Source organism: Rattus norvegicus, chromosome 16 (genome assembly GCF_021556685.1).
Source record: "Rattus norvegicus strain SHRSP/BbbUtx chromosome 16, alternate assembly SHRSP_T2T, whole genome shotgun sequence".
Lineage (NCBI taxonomy): Eukaryota > Metazoa > Chordata > Mammalia > Rodentia > Muridae > Rattus > Rattus norvegicus.
In genome coordinates this window covers 45,465,225-45,488,525 of record NC_141549.1, presented here as the reverse complement: position 1 = coordinate 45,488,525, position 23,301 = coordinate 45,465,225, and the positions used below count along the sequence as shown (strand labels likewise).

The following is a 23,301-nucleotide window of genomic DNA, read 5'->3' as shown; positions in this document are numbered from 1 at the left end:
GGGAGTTCTGAAGACTGGGGAGTTTCAGATCAATATTGTTGGTAGATTCAGTGTTTGTGGTAGCCTGATACTTCGATGGTGTCCTTCCATTACAGACAGGGTAAAGCTTGCCAGTTCTCTTCATGGGATCATTGATCCTACTCACAAAGTTTCTTCCCTCATTAGTTACTCACCTTGAAAATTCTGCCTTTCCCACTAATACATTGGAGACTAGATTCCAATAGGGTAGATGTTGAGGATATAGACATGCAGACCATAATGCACTGCAAGGAAATATATAAAAGTTTTGTAATATAAGTGTCTAAGAATGAGATGGAGAGTAGTGAACTTATAGAGAAACAAAAGGATGAATAAATTCAAAAGATTATGTTCATGAGTAAAATGTTTAAATGCCATGAAATTTCTATTATCTTATACCCAATAATTCTAGAATTACAATATAGTGTTAGGCAAATTTTTGGAATATATTTAAATAATAAAGACAACAGACTAATTTTATAGGACTAATATTAATATTAATCAAAGAAATAGTAGGATGTATATCTGTATGAATGACTATGCAAGATACTGGTAATGAACAGCAAAGATACTATCCTGCACAAAGTTTTTTTTTATGGCATTAGAAAGACAAAGGCTTCTTTAAATGAGGAAAAAGAATACCCTTGGCAGGGAAGGGAGAGGCAAAGATTAATACAGAGACTGAAGGAACACCCATTCAGAGCCTGCCCCACATGTGGCCCATACATATACAGCCACCCAATTAGATAAGATGGATGAAGCAAAGAAGTGCAGACCGACAGGAGCCGGATTTAGATCGCTCCTGAGAGACACAGCCAGAATACAGCAAATACAGAGGCGAATGCCAGCAGCAAACCACTGAACTGAGAATAGGTCCCCCGTTGAAGGAATCAGAGAAAGAACCGGAAGAGCTTGAAGGGGCTCGAGACCCCATATGTACAACAATGTCAAGCAACCAGAGCTTCCAGGGACTAAGCCACTACCTAAAGACTATACATGGACTGACCCTGGACTCTGACCTCATAGGTAGCAATGAATATCCTAGTAAGAGCACCAGTGGAAGGGGAAGCCCTGGGTCCTGCTAAGACTAAACCCCCAGTGAACTAGACTATGGGGGGGAGGGCGGCAATGGGGGGAGGGTTGGGAGGGGAACACCCATAAGGAAGGGGAGGGGGGAGGAGGATGTTTGCCCGGAAACTGGGAAAGGGAATAACACTCGAAATGTATATAAGAAATACTCAAGTTAATAAAAAAAAAAAGAAAGAAAGACAAAGGCTTTAGAGGCAAAAGTTTCCAACGTACCAAAATTTAAAATCTATGTGATGTTATTACATACATATTAGTATGTATGTAATAACCAAATCTAGCTTAGTAGTAGTAGTAGTAGTAGTAGTATGTATGTATGTATGTATGTATGTATGTATGTATGAAACCAAATCTAGCTAAACAATTAAATAACTACATTGAAGAACAGGTACAGACAATCATACACAACTGGAAAGATGGGAAATCTGGGGCTGGAGAGATGGCTCGTTGATTTCAACAAATTTCAGCATTAGAAATTCACAAGCCCATCTAAATTCTATTCCAAGGGCTCATCTTGAAAATAATTGGCAAGGGCTATGAAACAGCCAATTAAAAGTTTCCATGAGCAACTTGGAGCCAAAGCACTGTGGTCTTGGCTCAGTGATGCCCCAGTGGAGTGTCCAGCCCAATCCATCATGTGCAAAGTCCATTTTGTTCTACATGACACTTGGATACTTCATCAAGAGAAGTGCTAATCAACAAGAAATCAATTGTACATCAACATTCACAGCTTAGAACAGATAAATCAGTAGTGGTTCTTCTAAATGATCTTCAGGACAGAAAAGAAGGGGTTGGGGAGCCAGAATAAGCAATAGAAACTCGTTGCCCCACCAATGACCTTTACTTCAAGCTACAGTTACATTCTGATGTGGATATTGGAGATGGTTCAGCTTCTATGTGACTGTAATCCAAACCAGCTTCCTGAAATTAGATATAAAAAAAGAAAAGATATTTTAGATGCTGAGGAGCAAAAAGAAAAGTGGGCTATGATGGGTGCTACTGCTGAACACACTCACTAGTGAGATTGGCAGGCATTTAGTCTTCTACTCTCGTGTGAAAATAAAGAAGACAAAAAGACTCTGGATTTACATCCTAATTCAAGTAACTTCAATTCACCTGTTCAGTAAAAAGGATGAAAACCTACCAATCATGTCGAGACAAAATATTTCTTTAATGGGAACATTATTCTTAAGGTCTGAAACAAAATATATCTTTTATTTATTATGTTTTATGTGTTAGGGGATAGATAGTACATGCATGATCCAGTATTCTTATCTAGACTGGAGGACACTGTAAGTTCTCTCCTTCTACTAGGTGATGTCCATGGATCTAACTCAGCATGTCAAGCTTGGCAGCATGTATTCTTCTCCATTGGCAATCACATAAAATATTTCTTGAAAGATGTTGTGACTAACTGTAGCAGCAGCAAAAGAAGGTAAAATAATGTCATGGACATTACTTGGGATGAGTTGTTAAGCTTACCTTAAATCTATGGCATGCAAGCCAATTAGCCCAACTATAGCTTGTACTACACTTAAAAAGGAAAAATTCAATAGCAATCCATCAACCACAAAGTCTCATACAGGGTGTGAAGATGACAGCTTCTCACATGTATTTCTTCAATAAACTTGGGTCCACTGAAATTGCATTCTTTTAATTTCCCCCTGGAAATATGTGATGGAAAGGGGATTGGAAAGAATAGGAAAAAAAGAATCTAGAAGTAGTATTCATTTTCATTATCAGAAGCACTAAGGTAAGCGAGAAAAGATAAAATTACATGTATATTTTAGTCAAGCTTTTCAGGAAAGGTAAGTCTTCTTATCACTTGATTTATGAAATATCAGATGTAAAGAAGTTCTATTCTTAGAAAAGTCACAATTGCTCTATCTACCATAAATCATAGACTGTTACCTGTGAAAGACAATGGACAATGTATGCCTCTTAAGAGTTGTGTGTGTGTGTGTGTGTGTGAGAGAGAGAGAGAGAGAGAGAGAGAGAGAGAGAGAGAGAGACAGAGAGAGAGAGACAGAGAGAGAGACAGAGAGAGAGAGACAGAGACAGAGACAGACAGAGACAGACAGACAGACAGACAGATGAGATTTTATAAGGTGAATGTGCCTGCAAGAAGGATCCATTGAATTGATGTTGATGAAGAATGGACAAATAAGATGTGAACAAGTGTGGTAATATTGCACAGAGAACTTGAGATAAATTTATAGAGAGTGAGCAGCTTCTTGTCATATAATATAAAGAAACAATGTTACTGTTTGTAGAAACTTCAGCAATCAATGTATTATCTTCAGAAAATGAGAAAAGGAGCTAGACTATTGGGGCTTGAAGGCTTTCCAGTCATTGCTCTGTTAGCCATATCCACCCTTGTGACAGGTAGAAGAACTTTTCCACACTCACCATGGCATACTAACTTGTACCCCTATTTTAAAGCTAAGCAGACAAATGCCAAGTCAATTTGTTATCAAGATTGATGCCGTCATGAAAGATGAAATTGTCTTCAATGGAAGTGTTGACCAGTTTAAAAAATAAGGACCCCAAGGAATTTAAAACAAAGAAGTGACAATGTCAGTCTTATTATTATCAGTTGATTTATGAAGTGTCAGATTTCTTACATTGCGAATGATGTTCACCAGCCAAGAAGTTATTAGACTGACTCCCTGTTGATTGTCAACATTACTTTTATGAGGACATCAGCATTGACAGCAGGTCTTCTGCTCCAGCCCTAAGCATTCTCATGCACATTTGATGGATTTACACAGTTTTGTTTGTTGTGAGGAGATGTACTTGCTTTTCTCTTATTTCAAACTGTCATTTTAAGGCCTTCAGATGTGTTTGGCCTTTTTGTTTTTACTTGTCTTATCTTTCATACATAGAGAGTTCTTATAATTTTCTGAGCAATATTTGCACTGTCCTATGTGTTCCACATGTTTTAATAAACTGATTCTTTAGACAAATCTGCCATATTCAGAAGTTGGAAAGATAATCTACAGCACTGAATTGATGGTATAAGGAAGAGCAAGTGACAGGAAATTCACTGCATGGACATATAGAAAATGGTATAATTCAATTTCTTATCTTTTGAAACACTTCATGAACTATGTCCTAAATTCTCTGGCTTCTACTTTGACCCTTCTGTTTTGGTTGAAGGGAATTCCCACTTCATTCAGAATTTGTTGTACATCTAGCCATCATGTCATAATTTACCTAAAGTATTATCGATGATATTAAATGTAGACCACCCCCAAGGTCTCTGATATCTGATGTGCTTGTGTTAAAACTCAGAGTATGTTTAAGACAAAAATATGTTTTCACCTGTTTCCTTAATTATATAGGACTTAGGATTATTTTTCTTTTATTTTCATGATTATAAATATTTGTCTTTGCATCTAATCCAGAGGACTATCTTTAACCCAAGCACTTGAGATATGGATGGAACAGGAACAAAAGTTTTTTTTTCTTTATTAACTTGAGTAATTCTTATTTACATTTCGATTATTATTCCCCTTCCCGAATTCCGAGCCAACATCCCCCTAACCCCCTCCCCCTTCCCTACTATACAGGCTTCCCCTCCCCATCCTTCTCTCATTGCCACCCTCCTTCCAACAATCACGTTCACTGGGGGTTCAGTCTTGGCAGGACCAAGGGCTTCCCCGTCCACTGGTGCTCTTACTAGGATATTCATTGCTACCTAAGAGGTTGGAGCCCACGGTCTTGGGTAGTGGCTTAGTCCTTGGAAGCTCTGGTTGGTTGGCATGGTTGTTCATATGGGGTCTTGAGCCCCTTCAAGCTCTTCCAGACTTTTCTCTGATTCTTTCAACGGGGATACCGATCTCAGTTCAGTGGTTTGCTGCTGGCATTCGCCTATGTATTTGCTGTATTCTGGCTGTGTCTCTCAGGAGAGATCTACATCCAGTACCTGTCGACCTGCATTTCTTTGCTTCATCCATCTTATCTACTTGGGTGGCTGTATATGTATGAGCCACATGTGGGGCAGGCTCTGAATGGGTGTTCCTTCAGTCTCCATTTTAATCTTTGCCTCTGTCTTCCCTGCCAAGGGTATTCTTGTTCCCCTTTTAGACAAGGAGTGAAGCATTCACATTTTGATCATCCGTCTTGAGTTTCATTTGTTCTAGGCATCTAGGGTAATTCAAGCATTTGGGCTAATAGCCACTTATCAATGAATGCATACCATGTATGTCTTTCTGTGATTGGGTTAGCTCACTCAGGATGATATTTTCCAGTTCCAACCATTTGCCTACAAATTTCATAAAGCCGTTGTTTTTGATAGCTGAGTAATATTCCATTGTGTAGATGTACCACATTTTCTGTATCCATTCCTCTGTTGAAGGGCATCTGGGTTCTTTCCAGCTTCTGGCTATTATAAATAAGGCTGCGATGAACATAGTGGAGCACTTGTCTTTTTTATATGTTGGGGCATCTTTTGGGTATATGCCCAAGAGAGGTATAGCTGGATCCTCAGGCAGTTCAATGTCCAATTTTCTGAGGAACATTCAGACTGATTTCCAGAATGGTTGTACCAGTCTGCAATCCCACCAACAGTGGAGGAGTGTTCCTCTTCCTCCACATCCTCGCCAGCATCTGCTGTCACCTGAGTTTTTGATCTTAGCCATTCTCACTGGTGTGAGGTGAAATCTCAGGGTTGTTTTGATTTGCATTTCCCTTATGACTAAAGATGTCGAACATTTCTTTAGGTGTTTCTCAGCCATTCGGGATTCCTCAGCTTTGAATTGTTTGTTTAGCTCTGAACCCCATTTTTTAATAGGGTTATTTGTCTCCCTGCGGTCTAATTTCTTGAGTTCTTTGTATATTTTGGACATAAGCCCTATATCTGTTGTAGGATTGTTAAAGATCTTTTCCCAATCTGTTGGTTGCCAATTTGTCCTAACCACAGTGTCCTTTGCCTTACAGAAGCTTTGCAGTTTTATGAGATCCCATTTGTCGATTCTTGATCTTAGAGCATAAGCCATTGGTGTTTTGTTCAGGAAATTTTCTCCAATGCCCATGTGTTTGAGGTGCTTGCCCACTTTTTCTTCTATTAGTTTGAGTGTATCAGGTTTGATGTGGAGGTCCTTGATCCACTTGGACTTAAGCTTCGTACAGGGTGATAAGCATGGATCAATCTGCATTCTTCTACATGTTGACCTCCAGTTGAACCAGCACCGTTTGCTGAAAATGCTATCTTTTTTCCATCGGATGGTTTTGGCTCCTTTGTCAAAAATCAAGTGACCATAGGTGTGTTGGTTCCTGTCTGGGTCTTCAATTCTATTCCACTGGTCTATCTGTCTGTCTCTGTATGAATACCATACAGATTTTATCACTATTGATCTGTAATACTACTTGAGTTCAGGGATAGTGATTCCCCCAGAAGTCCTTTTATTGTTGAGGATAGTTTTAGCTATCCTGGGTTTTCTGTTATTCCAGATGAATTTGCAAATTGTTCAGTCTAACTCTCTGAAGAATTGGGTTGGTATTTTGATGGGGATTGCATTGAATCTGTAGATTGCTTTTGAGAAAATGGTCATTTTTACTATGCTAATCCTGCCAATCCATGAGTATGGGAGATCTTTCCATCTTCTGAGATCTTCAATTTCTTTCTTCAGAGGCTTGAAGTTCTTATCATGCAGATCTTTCACTTGCTTGGTTAAAGTCACACCAAGGTATTTTATATTATTTGGGACTATTATGAACGGTCTCATTTCCCTAATTTCTTTCTTGGCTTATCTCTCTTTTGTGTAGAGGAAGGCTACTGATTTAATTGAGTTAATTTTTTTCCCAGCCACTTTGCTGAAGGTGTCTATCAGCTTTAGTAGTTCTCTGGTGGAACTTTGGGACCACATAAGTATACAATCATATCGTCTGCAAATAGTGATATTTTGACTTTTTCTTTTCCAAACTGTATCCTTTTGATCTCCTTTTGTTGTCTGATTGCTCTGGCTAGGACCTCAAGGACTATATTGAATAAGTAGGGAGAGAGTGGGCAGCCTTCTCTAGTCCCTGATTTTAGTGGGATTGCTTCAAGTTTCTCTCCATTTAGTTTAATGTTAGCTACTGGTTTGTTGTATATGGCTTTTGCTATGTTTAGGTAAGGGCCTTGAATTCCTATTCTTTCCAGGACTTATATCATGAACGGGTGATGAATTTTGTCAAATGCTTTCTCAGCATCTAATGAAATGATCATGTGGTCTTGTTCTTCCAGTTTGTTTATATAATGGATTACGCTTTTGGTTTTCCATATATTAAACCATCCCTGCATGCCTAGGATGAAGCCTATTTGATCATAGTGGATGATTGTTTTGATGTGCTCTTGGATTCGGTTTGCCAGAATTTTATTGAGTATCTTTGTGTCGCTATTCATAAGGGAAAATGGTCTGAAGTTCACTTTCTTTGTTGGGTCTTTGTGTGGTTTAGGTATAAGAGTAATTGTGGCTTCATAGAAGGAATTTGGTAGCGCTCCATCTGTTTCAATTTTGTGGAATAGTTTGGATAGTATTGGTATGAGGTCTTCTATGAAGGTCTGATAGAATTCTGCACTGAAGCCGTCTGGAACTGGGCTCTTTTTGGTTGGGAGACCTTTAATGACCTCTTCTGTTTCGTTAGGAGTTATGGGGTTGTTTAAATGGTTTATCTGTTCCTGATTTAACTTCGGTACCTGGTATCTGTCTAGGAAATTGTCCATTTCCTGCAGATTTTCAAGTTTTGTTGAATATAGGCTTCTGTAGTAGGATCTGATAATTTTTTGAATGTCCTCTGATTCTGTAGTTATGTCTCCCTTTTCATTTCTGATTTTTTTAATTTGGACACACTCTCTGTGTCCTCTCGTTAGTCTGGCTAAGGGTTTCTTTATCTTGTTGATTTTCTCAAAGAACCAACTTTTGGTTCTGTTGATTCTTTATATGGCCCTTTTTGTTTCTACTTGGTTGACTTCAGCTCTGAGTTTGATTATTTCCTGCCTTCTACTCCTCCTGGGTGTATTTCCTTCTTTTTGTTCTAGAGCTTTTAGGTGTGCTGTCAAGCTGCTGATATATGCTCTCTCCTGTTTCTTTCTGCAGGCACTCAGCTATGTGTTTTCCTCTTAGCACAGCTCTCATTGTGTCCCATAATTTTGGGTATGTTTTACCTCCATTTTCATTGAATTCTTAGAAGTCTTTAATTTCTTTCTTTATCTCTTCTTTGACCAGGTTATCATTGAGTAGAGCATTGTTCAGCTTCCATGTATATGTGGGCATTCTTCCCTTATTGTTATTGAAGACCAGCTTTAGCCCGTGGTGGTCTGATAGGACACATGGAATTATTTCTATCTTTCTGTGTCTGTTGAGGCCTGTTTTATGACCAATTATCTGGTCAATTTTGGAGAAAGTACCATGAGGTGGTGAGAAGAATGTATATCCTTTTGCTTTAGGATTGAATGTTAAGTCCATTTGGTTCATGACTTCTCTTAGTCTGTCTATGTCTCTGTTTAATTTCTGTTTCCATGATCTGTCCATTGATGAGAGTGGGGTGTTGAAATCTCCTACTATTATTGTGTGAGGTGTAATGTGTGCTTTGAGCTTTAGTTAGGTTTCTTTTATGTATGTAGGTGCCCTTGTATTTGGGGCATAGATATTTAGGATTGAGAGTTCATCTTGGTGGATTTTTCCTTTGGTGAATATGAAGTGTCCTTCCTTATCTTTTTTGATGACTTTTAGTTGAAAATCAATTTTATTCGATATTTGAATGGCTACTCCAGCTTGCTTCTTCCGCCCATTTGCTTGGAAAGTTGTTTTCTAGCCTTTCACTCTGAGGTAGTGTCTGTCTTTGTCTCTGAGGTGTGTTTCCTGTAGGCAGCAGAATGCAGGGTCACTTTGGCAGCACATATATTAAAATTGGAACAATACAGAAAAGATTAGCATGGCCCCTGCGCAAGGATGACATGCAATTTCGTGAAGGAACAAAAGTTTTAAGGATGGTCTCAGCAATATGATTCAAGGCATGCCTGAGCTACATTAAACCCCGCCCTACAGAAAGAAGGAGGGAGAGAAAGGAGAAAGGCAAGAGAGAGAGAGAGAGAGAGGAGGGGGAATTTGTTATATTGTAAATAATGTTCATGAACTAAAAAAATGTTTAAATAAAAAATTCCCTTAAAATAACTTTTACTGGTAAAACAAGATTATTTAAAAATAATTTGATTAGGGTTGGGGACTTAGCTCAATGGTAGAGCGCTTGCCTAGCAAGTGCAAGGCCCTGGGTTTGGTCCCCAGCTCCGAAAAATAATAATAATAATAATAATAATAATAATAATAATAATAATAATAATTTGACTAGAGTTCTGATTAGAATACATACTCAAGGAAAATCAGACATTTTATTTTATAACCATGCTTGAGACACTATTTTTGCAAAATAACACTTGGTAAGGAAAGTGCATGTAAGCTTGACTTCCTCAGCCACGCTCTGTCTACTCATGGGGCTTGGTCTCCCTGCCCACTTAGGTAGTAGCTCACGGGGTTACTCCTTCAAATCACTCTGTCCTACATTCAGTTCTGGATAAGAAAGCCTCTGGCTCGGCACTGGGATTTGATTAAGAGGATCAGCAAAACCCTGGATGCTTTCTTAAGTATTATCTCAACAATCCGAACCTCTGGAGTTTACTATATTGGGCTAGAAATCTTAGAAGGAGACGTGTTCTCACAATATTTTTCAACATAATTTGTTTCTTGTTTTAGCCAAAAATAATGTAAAAGAGACATGTCAACAAAATTGAGGATTGCCCTTAGGTTAGAGGAGAAAAAGGGGGGAGGGATGGAAAGCTAAAAGTCTGAAAATTTACTGAGTTCCATTCTGATTTGTGTGGAAATACAACAACAAAGACTCACGCACAGTGATGGACATGGTGGGCATTCATCCCTTATTTAATACACTACGCTGCGGTTCTTGGTCTGATAGGAGCTATCCATTCTGTTTTCTCTGCCTCTGGCTAAGTCCTCTCAACTAAACTGCCTCAACTGGCAATGGAAAGATAAGAGCTCGAAGAGGCCAGTCTATAATAAGAAACACAATAACAGGAAATAGGTGGTGGCCACACAAGCATTAAAAGATGCCTGAAGTGTGAACTTGGGGGAAACTCGAAAAGACAGCAATGACTGTGGCCAAAAGGAGTGTGGTTCTTTTACTCTGGAAAAAAAAGAATCTTGTACGAGTTTGAAGTACGTTGAAGTAAGTTTGTTTTTCCTCTGTTAGATAATGTTCATTTAATCTGCTATCCAGGAGACAGAGAAAATAAAAAGGGAAGAAAGAGAAAGATGGGTAGAGAGAAGAGAGAGCAAGAGGGAGGAGAAAGAGGCAAGAGAGGGAACATAAAAGGGAGGAGAGAGGGAGGAGGAGAGGGAGAAAGGGAACAAGAGAGGGAGGGAGAGAAAGGGAGAAAGAGATTAAAACCAAAGCAGAAAAAAGGTGAGCAACTGGACTAGAATTTGGGGTCTACTTCACACATCTGAAGATATTTCCACATTCCTAAATGATTTTAAATGATTAATTTATTAATACAAGAGATTCTTGGGGTTTTATAATTCTGAAAAAGTAACACCCAATTTAATTATCTTAAACATATTTGATATAATTAAACACATGTCCAAAGTGGACTAGAATTTCAGGAAACCATGCCAGGCATGTTACCTAAGTACCTAATTCCAGTCGACCCAGTATAAGATTGTAGTATACAGAGCATATACGAGAACAAGAAGAGTGTATGGACTAGAATCAGTCTCTGAGAATGTCATTTTGTTGAAAATATGAATCACCAGGGGTTTGAGTGTAAAATTCATCTGGAAAAATACCATTTACCTTGTTGAAATCAGGCAACATCACCTACCGTGACCACAGACTTACTCACTGGGTGCTTTCTGTCCTCTGGGTTGTTGTCTAAATCTAAAATCTATCCTCAAAAGGAACCTCGGATATCACAGAGCCATTCAAGACTTTAGATGTTATTTTATAAATAGAGCTCAGAGTCTTCTCAATAGAACAAAGTACTTAATATTCCAAAGAGGGAGAAGTCATGTGCAATCACTTCAGAATGAGACTAAAACAAAAAACAAAACAAAAGAACCCGACTCAATGGGAAGGCTGGCTTTGGACCTTTAAAGCTCCAGTCACAGCACAGCTGGGTATGGGTGTTCCTTCTTCTCCCGGAAAGAAACAAAGAGAGTTCATTGAGAACTCTCAATGTGAAGAAATGTTCCTGCAGCTACCTGCTTTTTGTACTAGGAACAGCATTATAAAAATCTCTTTACCATGAAAGATTTCTTCCCAGTCCTGGCACACATAGAACCCTGATCCTCAGTAAGGTTCCTGCTGTTTCATTATTTCAAATTCTGACTTTTACCTCCCTCCTTTTAACAAATTAGTTCTTGGAGAGTTTTACATTATACTGATCACATTAAACCCCTTCCCCCAAAGTCCTCTGGGACCTACTCCATTCTCTATGCATCCAACTTTATGTTCTTTTTGTTTTGTTTTCAGAGGAGAGAAAAGTCATTTTACTTTGAAAATATACTGTATTGACAATTATTACTTTACTTAAAAGCTAATTTTATTCCTCATTCATCTCTTACTCCAACCCCTCCTGTATACCTTCTTATGTCCCCCATGTCCTCTCAAATTGATGCCCTCTTTTTTATTTCATTATTATTATTATTATTATTATTATTATTATTATTATTATTATTATTACTGTTGTATATATGCATAATATATAAATGCAAACTGCTGGGTCATTTTTTGTGGCTTGGGTGTATGTTCCCAGTGCTGACCATTTTCAACTGTCTAATCATGAAGGGAGTTTGTTCCTGAGAGAGATTAAGTCTCCCCTTCTCAATAGTCAATAGTTTTCAGCAGTTCATTATCTAGGGATGAGACTCACAAAGATTTCTCCTTTTCATATTAGATTACCTATTGGTGTTGTCATGATTTAGGTCTTATTTAAGCAGCCATGTTGTAGCTTTCCTGTCATTTTAAGAAGTCACAACCTCACAGCCAATTGTAGGTTTTATAATCATTTCACATCCTCTTTCCCAAGATTCTATAACCTATAGTTACAGAAATTGTGTTGTATCCATTCAGGGCTAGGGTTCCTTCAATTAGATGATATATGTACTATGGCTAGTTGTGTTTTTCCGTGTTATGGTTTAATCTAATAAAGAGAGCTTCTTTGATGAATGTGAGAATTAAATTTATCTGTAGGTATAAGAATAAATTTTAGAATACAGTTAGGAATGAAGCTGATCTAGTAAAATAGTGTTAATAGGTTTTCCTCTAAATCCATGACCTCATCTACTGAATGCAGTTGATTAGTTATTATGCCCCTCGTGTTGAGTGAATTTGGACAGCATAGGTTACAGCCAAGATACAAGTTCCACTTTTGCAACTTTAGGGATATATTGCAACATTGACCAGTGTTGTGTTTCATAAATATCACCTCTGGATAAGAATATTGATGGCTTCCTTTTCTTTTCAGATTATATAGCACTGGTGCTATGAAAGGTAGGCCACAGGATAGAGATTTTCATGTTTGTTCCAGCTCAAATTTTCCAAGTCTTAAGTCAGAATTATGCAATGTCTCCCAGAATGGGAACTTACCTTTAAACTCTGAAAGGCAACCAAGGGCAGTTGCCTATATCATATTTGGAGTCACTTGAACTACCATGAGCAACAACTCAAAAGGATGTCACTCATGTCAGCCACTATTGTTTTCATGAGATTTTCTTTGGCTTTTGTGCACAGCATTTCCAGCCCATAAAGCCCAACTTATGAAAGTGGATATGCACACTGTCAGAGGAGAGAAGTGATCATCACTTTTGAGTTCTTTTGAATTCCATTTGTGAGCTGAAAGTAATAGTGAAAAATTAAGATTAAAGAATATAAAGAAGGCACCCCCATCAAAATGTTTAATTAACAGCAGTAACTAGGATTCGGGATGCTGGATAGTCTAGGCTTTCCTTATGCAAGATCATGCAACAGAATATGATTGTGTGGTAAATATAATCTGTGCCACACATAAGAACATATCAAGTCAGATTGTAGTAGCTGTCTGTCCAAGCCACAGTGGGAAATGAGGCAGCCACTGTTTCCTGATTCTAACAGCTTTGGGATTCCCAGATAAAAAGATGTGTCATTACATCTTTGTGGTGTAGACAGAGGAGGGCATGACGCAGCCAAAGCAATCTTTGGACTTTCCCTTCACTGAATTTGAAGAACCTCTGAGAAGACTTCCTGCATGCAAAACTTGGTGATCCTTACAACTGACATCATCTGCTCCTTTCTCTGAGCATCTGGAGTCATGTCCCTTCCCTAAGGAGACACCAACAGATAAAATCAAACATGCACCCTGGACCAAAGGGACATGAAAAAGAAGATGAAGGCAAAATGCTGGCACAATATTAAACAGATAAAACTCAAACAATTACTTCCAGTACAGTTATGATCAAAGGTTGTGAGTAGAAATTCAGGATATTAGAAAAATGCAGTTTGAATGTTATCTCAAAATCATGAAACATTGAGTGTACATTGCTTAATTACTTTGCGTGGGTCATATCATTCCCTCATTTTGTCAAGTCTCTCTAGTATTTCAAGACTGCAAATTCAGATTCATAATATGTCAGAACAAGACCTGAGAAAACACTATTTAGATAGAAATAATTTTCTTAGCATTTCAGAATGCAGGGTGGTATCTCCAAACATTCTACCTGGACATTTGTCGTGCATGAACTGCTCAGAATGCCTGATGTCTTACCTGTTATTGACTGGATCATACTAAAGAATATACTTAGGTAGCAAAGGAAAGGGGAAGTTTTGCCAGCAGACAGCAAATAATGATTGTGGTTGCTAGAATTACTGAAGAAGGAGAAGTCCTCAATTGCTATGCATCTCAGTTACTGTCTGAAATATGTGAGGCAGAAATAGAAAGACTAAACTCTCAAAACCTCTACCCTCTAAAATTCTATGAATATTCAGATACAAAGTTATTATGAAACCAAGTAGGAGGTGGAAAATTGAATTGTCTTACCAAATAGGAAAATTCAGTTGGGTAGGGGGGATGATTGTAAAGAATGAGAGTTTCCTCCCTCAACTCTTAGCACTAAATATTTGATGAAAGAAATGTTTCTTTACAAGAAACATTTGAGACTTTTCCCATGACAAATGTCCAATGACTTCTATAAAGGCAGGAACTCAGTTAAGCCTGAATCATTCTAAGGTTATGTGTCAAGTTCTCTGGATTTTTCTACTCTGTACTCTTTTCTACTCCAACATGGCATTGTTCTCACCAGCATAGATAGTTTCTCTGGAGTCATTCCTGCAGGCTCCTCCTCAATAGCTATTGATGATGTGGTGGCAACTAATAGGCTTCTCAGAAACACTTCTTCCCTCTAAGTAACAGCAAAGATCTTAGGTCAAAGAAATCATTCCATTATGATAGGTACTGGAAGTGAGGTATTTGACCAGGACTTTTTACCCCTTCTCAAATGACATCAAAGGTGAAATAACCCTCACCATTCCAAATGTGAAATACTAATTCTGCCTGTCCCACTCATGAAAGTCTGCATCAATAATCCACGTCCGTGCCAAGCCCACAAGCCAAGCTCTCACAGCATCTTCAGTCCCCAAGACATCATCCAGCTGCTGGAAATCATGCTTCTTTTCCCTATAGCATAAAGATTCAGTTCCAGCATCACTATCAATGAATATTCAAACATTATGCAAATGAGAACAATTTATTCTGAGCTTTGCTCCTTCATCAAGAAACCATGACAACAACCACAAGAATTTTCCATAATTCTGCCTACAAAGTTCCCCAGAAATAGAGTGTCTAATAGGTTGGATTTCAGTGTGTAACATTAGAAAGATCAAGTCTTTCAAAAACCACAAGGAGAAGAGAGTTGCGGAGCCTGGTGTTGCCAGGGCAAAACTCCAGACTCCCTGCAAGGCTCTACCCTGTGGTAATAGCTGTTCTCCCTTTCCATGTTGGCTAGGAACCACAAGACCTTTGCTGAACACATAGTATTTACCGTCCCCTACCCCATTATTCATGATTGAAACTGCTCAAGAAGACAGGTGTGGGGAATAAAATATTATTGAATATAAAGTCAGGCTAGCCATTAAATTCCAAGCTAAATTTTTAAACCAGGGCATAAATCATTTAAACTTCATACAATTTCAGAGATTGTCTTTTTTTTCCTCAAAAGAGAAAGAAAACACCTGGCACTTTATTTAGAGACTTCATAAGGAAAGAACCAAAGGAAATTATCTTTGACTGGCTGCAAGGATAAGTGCTTAATATATTTTAACTGTGGAATATAAGTATTTGTGTAAATCCTGAATGACAACTGCTCTTTTATCCCCACCATCTTTTAGCAGTCTCCTCTCTCTCTCTCTCTCTCTCTCTCTCTCTCTCTCTTTCTCTCTCTCTTTCTCTCTCTCTTTCTCTCCCTCTTTTTCTCTCTCTCTCTCTTTGTCTCTGCTTCTTGATCTGTTTCCTCTCTTTATTTCTGCCTCTCCCTGTGTTTCCCTCTATCTCTCTGCATCTATTTTTCCCTTTGTCTTCCTTCCCTCTACCCCCTATCACACTCTTTGTGTATTTATTTCACGTCTTTTCTTAATTTGGGAAGGTATCAAATAGAGTGTCTGATGCTTATTTGATTTGTACTATCATGTACAAACCAAAAGAGAATCTCAGTTATGTTCAAACTGAGCACTAATAAAACATCCAGTTTCAAAGTCCCAGAGGACAGATTTCCTGACCCTCAGTCCTGTCTCCACCTGTCTCCACCTTGTCAACATTACTTCAGTCTATTTTGTATTCCATGTATCAGCTCCTTGAACAGTACCAGACATGTAGCATTCTCAGTAACTACTTGTTGACTTACAGGGGAAAGAATGAGTATTTGTTAAAAACAGAAATTCTGCTTAAGATTTCATATTTAAAAGAAAGTCTGCTTGATAAAAGAAAAAAGGAGAGAAAAAACAAGAAGGATCTAACAGTCTAATTTTGTTTTGCACCCTGAGGGATAAAGAGTATCAGAAACTCACAGTGTGTTCATCTATTCTGATCACCTGGTACTAGGTATTTTTCAGGAAGGCTGCTATACAGCCTGCTTTCTTTATCAGCCATGGAATTAAGATACTGTTTCCTTTTTAATCCTGAAAAGGCTCTATTCTTTGGATGGGAAAAAAAAGAAAATACAGAGGAAAGAAAAAGAAAGGAAAGGAAAGGAAAGGAAAGGAAAGGAAAGGAAAGGAAAGGAAAGGAAAGGAAGGGAAAGGAAAGGAAAGGACTGCTCATAGATATTATTGAAGAGAAGTTTATTGTATATAAAAGAGACAGCATAGGCAGAAACAAAGACATCCGTGAGAGTCCAGAGTTGACATGACTAGAGTGAGCTGGGCCTTGTGGGGAGATGGGGAGGGAAAGGTAGGGGGGAGAGAGGAGAACTAGGTACAGCAGCCAGGAAGCCAAGGGCACAAAAAGGAAAGGTAACCAAAATATCTGAATTATATAGAGAAGAGCCTCTGGGGGAAAGGCTGCCCGGCCCCTAGGCTGGAGAGTTCAGTCCAGAGGATGGGATACGCCAGCCATACCATGTAACAAGTAGGGACTTAATGGGTGCTGGAGAACCTGGTGGCCAGGTCCACTTCGAAATGTTAAATAGGCACTCCAGCAATTTGTCCTGGGTTTCAGACTTGACACTCTTTTTTTTTCCATCTTCATTAACTTGAGTATTTCTTATTTACATTTCGATTGTTATTCTCTTTCCCAGTTTCCCGACCAACATCCCCCTAGCCCCTCCCCCCTTCTATATGGGTGTTCCCCTCCCCATCCTCCCCCCATTACCACCCTCCCCCAAACAATTCACATTCACAATCACAGGACCAAGGGCTTCCCCTTCCACTGGTGCTCTTACTAGGCTATTCATTGCTACCTATGAGATTGGAGCCCAGGGTCATTCCATGTATAGTCTTTGGGTAGTGGCTTAGTCCTGGAAGATCAGGTTCATTGGCATTGTTGTTCATATGGGGTCTCAAGCACCTTTAAGCTCTGTCAGTCTTTTCTAAGATTCCTTAAACGGGGATCCCAATCTCAGTTCAGTGGATTGCTGCTGGCATTCGCCTCTGTATTTGCTGTATTCTGGCTGTGTCTCTCAGGAGAGATCTACATCCGGTTCCTGTCGGTCTGCACTTCTTTGCTTCATCCATCTTATCTACTTGGGTGGCTGTATATGTATGGGCCACATGTGGGGCAGGCTGAGAATGGGTGTTCCTTCTGCCTCTGTTCTAAACTTTACCTCCCTATTCCCTCCCAAGTGTATTCCTGTTCCCCTTTTAAAGAAGGAGTGAAGCCTTTGCATTTTGGTCATCCTTCCCGAGTTTCATGTGTTCTGTGCATCAAGTTAATTCAAGCATTTGGGCTAATAGCCACTTATCAATGAGTGCTACCATGTGTGTTTTTCTGTGATTGGGTTACCTCACTCAGGATGATATTTTCCAGTTCCCTCCACTTGCCTATGAATTTCATAAAGTCATTATTCTTGATAGCTGAGTAATATTCCATTGTGTAGATGTACCACATTTTCTGTATCCATTCCTCTATTGAAGGGCATCTGGGTTCTTTCCAGCTTCTGGCTGTTATAAATAAGGCTGCTATGGACATAGTGGAGCACGTGTCTTTGTTATATGTTGGGGCATCTTTTGGGTATATGCCCAAGAGAGGTATAGCTGGATCCTCAGGTAGTTCAATGTCCAATTTTCTGAGGAACCTCGAGATTGACTTCCAGAATGGTTGAACCAGTCTGCAATCCCACCAACAATGGAGGAGTGTTCCTCTTTCTCCACATCCTCGCCAGCATTTGCTGTCCCCTGAGTTTTTAATCTTAGCCATTCTCACTGGTGTGAGGTAAAATCTCAGGGTTGTTTTGATTTGCATTTCCCTTATGACTAAAGATGTTGAACATTTCTTTAGGTGTTTCTCAGCCATTAGGCATTCCTCAGCTGTGAATTCTTTGTTTAGTTCTGAACCCTATTTTTAGTAGGGTTATTTGTCTCCCTGCGGTCTAACTTCTTGAGTTCTTTGTATATTTTGGACATAAGCCCTCTATCAGTTGTAGGATTGGTAAAGATCTTTTCCCAATCTGTTGGTTGCCATTTTGTCCTAACCACAGTGTCATTTGCCTTACAGAAGCTTTGCAGTTTTATGAGATCCCATTTGTCGGTTCTTGATCTTAGAGCATAAGCCATTGGTGTTTTGTTCAGGAAATTTTCTCCAGTGCCCATGTGTTTGAGATGCTTCCCCACTTTTTCTTCTATTAGTTTGAGTGTATCTGGTTTAATGAGGAGGTCCTTGATCCACTTGGACTTAGTCTTTGTACAAAGTGATAAGCATGGATCAATCTGCATTCTTCTGCATGCTGACCTCCAGTTGAACCAGCACCATTTGCTGAAAATGCTATCTTTTATGCATTGGATGGTTTTGGCTTCTTTGTCAAAAATCAAGTTACCATAGGTGTGTGGGTTCATTTCTGGGTCTTCAATTCTATTCCACTGGTCTATCTGTCTGTCTCTGTACCAATGCCATGCGGTTTTTATCACTATTGCTCTGTAATACTCCCTGAGTTTAGGGATAGTGATTTCCCCCAGAAGTCCTTTTATTGCTGAGGATAGTTTTAGCTTTCCTGGGATTTTTGTTATTCCAGATGAATTTGCAAATTGTTCTAACTCTCTGAAGAACTGGATTAGTATTTTGACACTCTTGCCTTCATCTGCTACATTCCGACTCAAGCACTTTGCAGTGAAATTTGGTCTGTGGTGTGTTAAATGAATGGGTAACTGTAGTAGCCGGGTATAGATTTTTAATATGTGACTGGTTGATCAACATACCCATGAGCCTTTAGTTTAACTGCAGCAAGTTCTGAAGCAACAATTTTGTATTTTGGCAGCTTCAACTTGTTTTGTCTCTTAGGTCTGGAAACTGTAGGTATAATAGCCTACTTTTAAAACAGCCTGTAGGGACATTTCCAGGTGTCTCAAACAGGAAGTCCCAGAGAACCAGGAAGCAGTGGACCCTGGAGAAATTTATAGGACAGGTCACAAATTCCAGGAATTTAAACATATTGGTTTGCACCGAGAAGAAGAAGAAGAAGAAGAAGAAGAAGAAGAAGAAGAAGAAGAAGAAGAAGAAGAGGAGGAGGAGGAGGAGGAGGAGGAGGAGGAGGAGGAGGAGGAGGAGGAGGAGGAGGAGGAGGAGGAGGAAGAAGACATTATTTATTTTTATCCTATGAAATCATGTTCAAGTGCTTTTCACTGACATTTGGACTTCAGTTTGAAAACCATCTGCTGTGAACTCTCCATATTTCATCCGTATATCCCATTTCAGTTTAGGTCACTCTTAATTGATGATAAATTTGTATCAGATCATCTTAACGCAAGTGCAATTGTGATAGTATATTATTATACAATTATCCTAAGCTACTGGCTGTCTGATGAATAGCTATAATGGACCTCTTTTCCTTCATTACACCCCATAATATTATCTCACAGTTGTAACACCAGTGTAGTTACCAATAAGCAGTGTAATGGCTAAGAGATCACATTAACTTGCAGAATAGTGAATTCCTTAAAACTTGAAATGTAGCATGCCTTTTCAATACTAGGTATTTCAAATATACTGGTATTTCTCTGTGAGCATAATATTTTTTAAATAAAACTATTTAGTGATGATACAATTATTAGTTCTAAATAGTTATTTCTACAGTCCTTAAAATAAATGTCTATTATAGAGCTGAAATAATATAAAATAAAAATAATATAAAATATATATATTGATGTAGAATGAGTGTATTCTGGTATTTTAGAATATAAGAAAACATATTGATCCCGGCCCACAGCAGCTCTCTGCTCCCAGACCCCGTGGTAAAGAGACCTCACGGCCTGGTCAGGTGGGCACTCCTGAGGCTGCAGAGCGGAAGACCACCAACACTGCCCACCCCTGCCCACATCCCTGGCCCAAGAGGAAACTATATAAGGCCTCTGGGCTCCCGTGGGGGAGGGCCCAGGAGCGGCAGGACCCCTGCCTGAGACACCACAAGAACCTGAAGGAAACAGACCGGATAAACAGTTCTCTGCACCCAAATCCCATGGGAGGGAGAGCTAAACCTTCAGAGAGGCAGACAAGCCTGGGAAACCAGAAGAGACTGCTCTCTGCACACACATCTCGGACGCCAGAGGAAAACACCAAAGGCCATCTGGAACCCTGGTTCACTGAAGCTCCCGGAAGGGGCGGCACAGGTCTTCCTGGTTGCTGCCGCTGCAGAGAGCCCGTGGGCAGCACCCCACGAGCGAACTTGAGCCTCGGGACCACAGGTAAGACCAAATTGTCTGCTGCAAGAAAGCTGCCTGGTGAACTCAAGACACAGCCCCACAGGAACAGCTGAAGACCTGTAGAGAGGAAAAACTACACGCCCGAAAGCAGAACACTCTGTCCTCATAACTGACTGAAAGAGAGGAAAACAGATCTACAGCACTCCTGACACACAGGCTTATAGGACAGTCTAGCCACTGTCAGAAATAGCAGAACAAAGTAACACTAGAGATAATCTGATGGCGAGAGGCAAGCGCAGGAACACAAGCAACAGAAACCAACTACATGGCATCATTGGAGCCCAATTCTCCCACCAAAACAAACATGGAATATCCAAACACACCAGAAAAGCAAGATCTAGTTTCAAAATCATATTTGATCATGATGCTGGAGGACTTCAAGAAAGACGTGAAGAACTCCCTTAGGGAAACACAAGAAAACATTAATAAACAAGTAGAAGCCTACAGAGAGGAATCGCAAAAATCCCTGAAAGAATTCCAGGAAAACACAATCAATCAGTTGAAGGAATTAAAAATGGAAATAGAAGCAATCAAGAAAGAACACATGGAAACAACCCTGGATATAGAAAACCAAAAGAAGAGACAAGGAGCTGTAGATACAAGCTTCACCAACAGAATACAAGAGATGGAAGAGAGAATCTCAGGACCAGAAGATTCCATAGAAATCATTGACTCAACTGTCAAAGATAATGTAAAGCAGAAAAAGCTACTGGTCCAAAACATACAGGAAATCCAGGACTCAATAAGAAGATCAAACCTAAGGATAATAGGTATAGAAGAGAGTGAAGACTCCCAGCTCAAAGGACCAGTAAATATCTTCAACAAAATCATAGAAGAAAACTTCCCTAACCTAAAAAAAGAGATACCCATAGACATACAAGAAGCCTACAGAGCAGCACTCTGCTCCCAAACCCCGTGGGAGAGAGACCTCACCGCCTGATCAGGTGGGCACTCCTGAGACTGCAGAGCGGAGGAGACCACCAACACTGCCCACCCCTGCCACATCCCTGGCCCAAGAGGCAACTGTATAAGGCCTCTGGGTTCCCATAGGGGAGGGCCCGGGAGCGGCAGGACCCTGCGCCTGAGACACTGCCGGAACCTGAAGGAAACAGACCGGATAAACAGTTCTCTGCAACAAAATCCCGTGGGAGGGAGAGCTGAACCTTCAGACAGGCGGACACGCCTGGGAAACCAGAAGAGACTGCACTCTGTGCACATCCAGGCGCCAGAGGAAAACACCAAACGTCATCTGAAACCCTGGGGCACGGAGGCTCCCGGAAGGAGCGGCACAGATTTTCCCGGTTGCTGCCACAGCGGAGAGGACTTAGGCAGTACCCCACGAGCAAACTTGAGCCTTGGAACCACAGGTAGGACCAACTTTTCCCCTGCAAGAAACCTGCCTGGTGAACTCAAGACACAGGCCCACAGGAACAGCTGAAGACCTGTAGAGAGGAAAAACTACACGCCCGAAAGCAGAACACTCTGTCCCCATAACTGGCTGAAAGAAAACAGGAAAACAGGTCTACAGCACTCCTGACACACAGGTTATAGGACAGTCTAGCCACTGTCAGAAATAGCAGAACAAAGTAACACTAGAGATAATCTGATGGCGAGAGGCAAGCGCAGGAACCCAAGCAACAGAAACCAAGATACTTGGCATCATCGGAGCCCAATTCTCCCACCAAAGCAAACACGGAATATCCAAACACACCAGAAAAGCAAGACCTAGTTTCAAAATCATATTTGATCATGATGCTGGAGGACTTCAAGAAAGACATAAAGAACTCCCTTAGAGAACAAGTAGAAGCCTACAGAGAGGAATCGCAAAAATCCCTGAAAGAATTCCAGGAAAACACAATCAAACAGTTGAAGGAATTAAAAATGGAAATAGAAGCAATCAAGAAAGAACACATGGAAACAACCCTGGACATAGAAAATCAAAAGAAAAGACAAGGAGCTGTAGATACAAACTTCACCAACAGAATTCAAGAGATGGAAGAGAGAATCTCGGGAGCAGAAGATTCCATAGAAATCATTGACTCAACTGTCAAAGATAATGTAAAGCGGAAAAAGCTACTGGTCCAAAACATACAGGAAATCCAGGACTCAATGAGAAGATCAAACCTAAGGATAATAGGTATAGAAGAGAGTGAAGACTCCCAGCTCAAAGGACCAGTAAATATCTTCAACAAAATCATAGAAGAAAACTTCCCTAACCTAAAAAAAGAAATACCCATAGGCATACAAGAAGCCTACAGAACTCCAAATAGATTGGACCAGAAAAGAAACACCTCCCGTCATCTCATAAAACTGCAAAGCTTCTGTAAGGCAAAGGACACTGTGGTTAGGACAAAACGGCAACCAACAGATTGGGAAAAGATCTTTACCAATCCTATAACAGATAGAGGCCTTATATCCAAAATATACAAAGAACTCAAGAAGTTAGACCGCAGGGAAACAAATAACCCTATTAAAAAATGGGGTTCAGAGCTGAACAAAGAATTCACAGCTGAGGAATGCCGAATGGCTGAGAAACACCTAAAGAAATGTTCAACATCTTTAGTCATAAGGGAAATGCAAATCAAAACAACCCTGAGATTTCACCTCACACCAGTGAGAATGGCTAAGATCAAAAACTCAGGTGACAGCAGATGCTGGCGAGGATGTGGAGAAAGAGGAACACTCCTCCATTGTTGGTGGGATTGCAGACTGGTACAACCATTCTGGAAATCAGTCTGGAGAATCCTCACAAAATTGGACATT

General features: G+C 39.9%; 1 protein-coding gene and 1 non-coding gene across 1 annotated transcript; one reads left to right on the top strand and one right to left on the bottom strand.

Annotated features, from left to right (window-relative positions):
• The window catches only part of Erich1 (glutamate-rich 1), a gene marked incomplete at its 5' end in the record, with an annotated part of 52,793,804 nt that overhangs the window by 38,175,838 nt on the left and 14,594,665 nt on the right, over nt 1-23,301 (bottom strand).
• LOC120097648 (U6 spliceosomal RNA) lies at nt 8,971-9,076 on the top strand. The gene has a single exon (XR_015640574.1). It is a non-coding gene; the product is annotated as a U6 spliceosomal RNA (small nuclear RNA).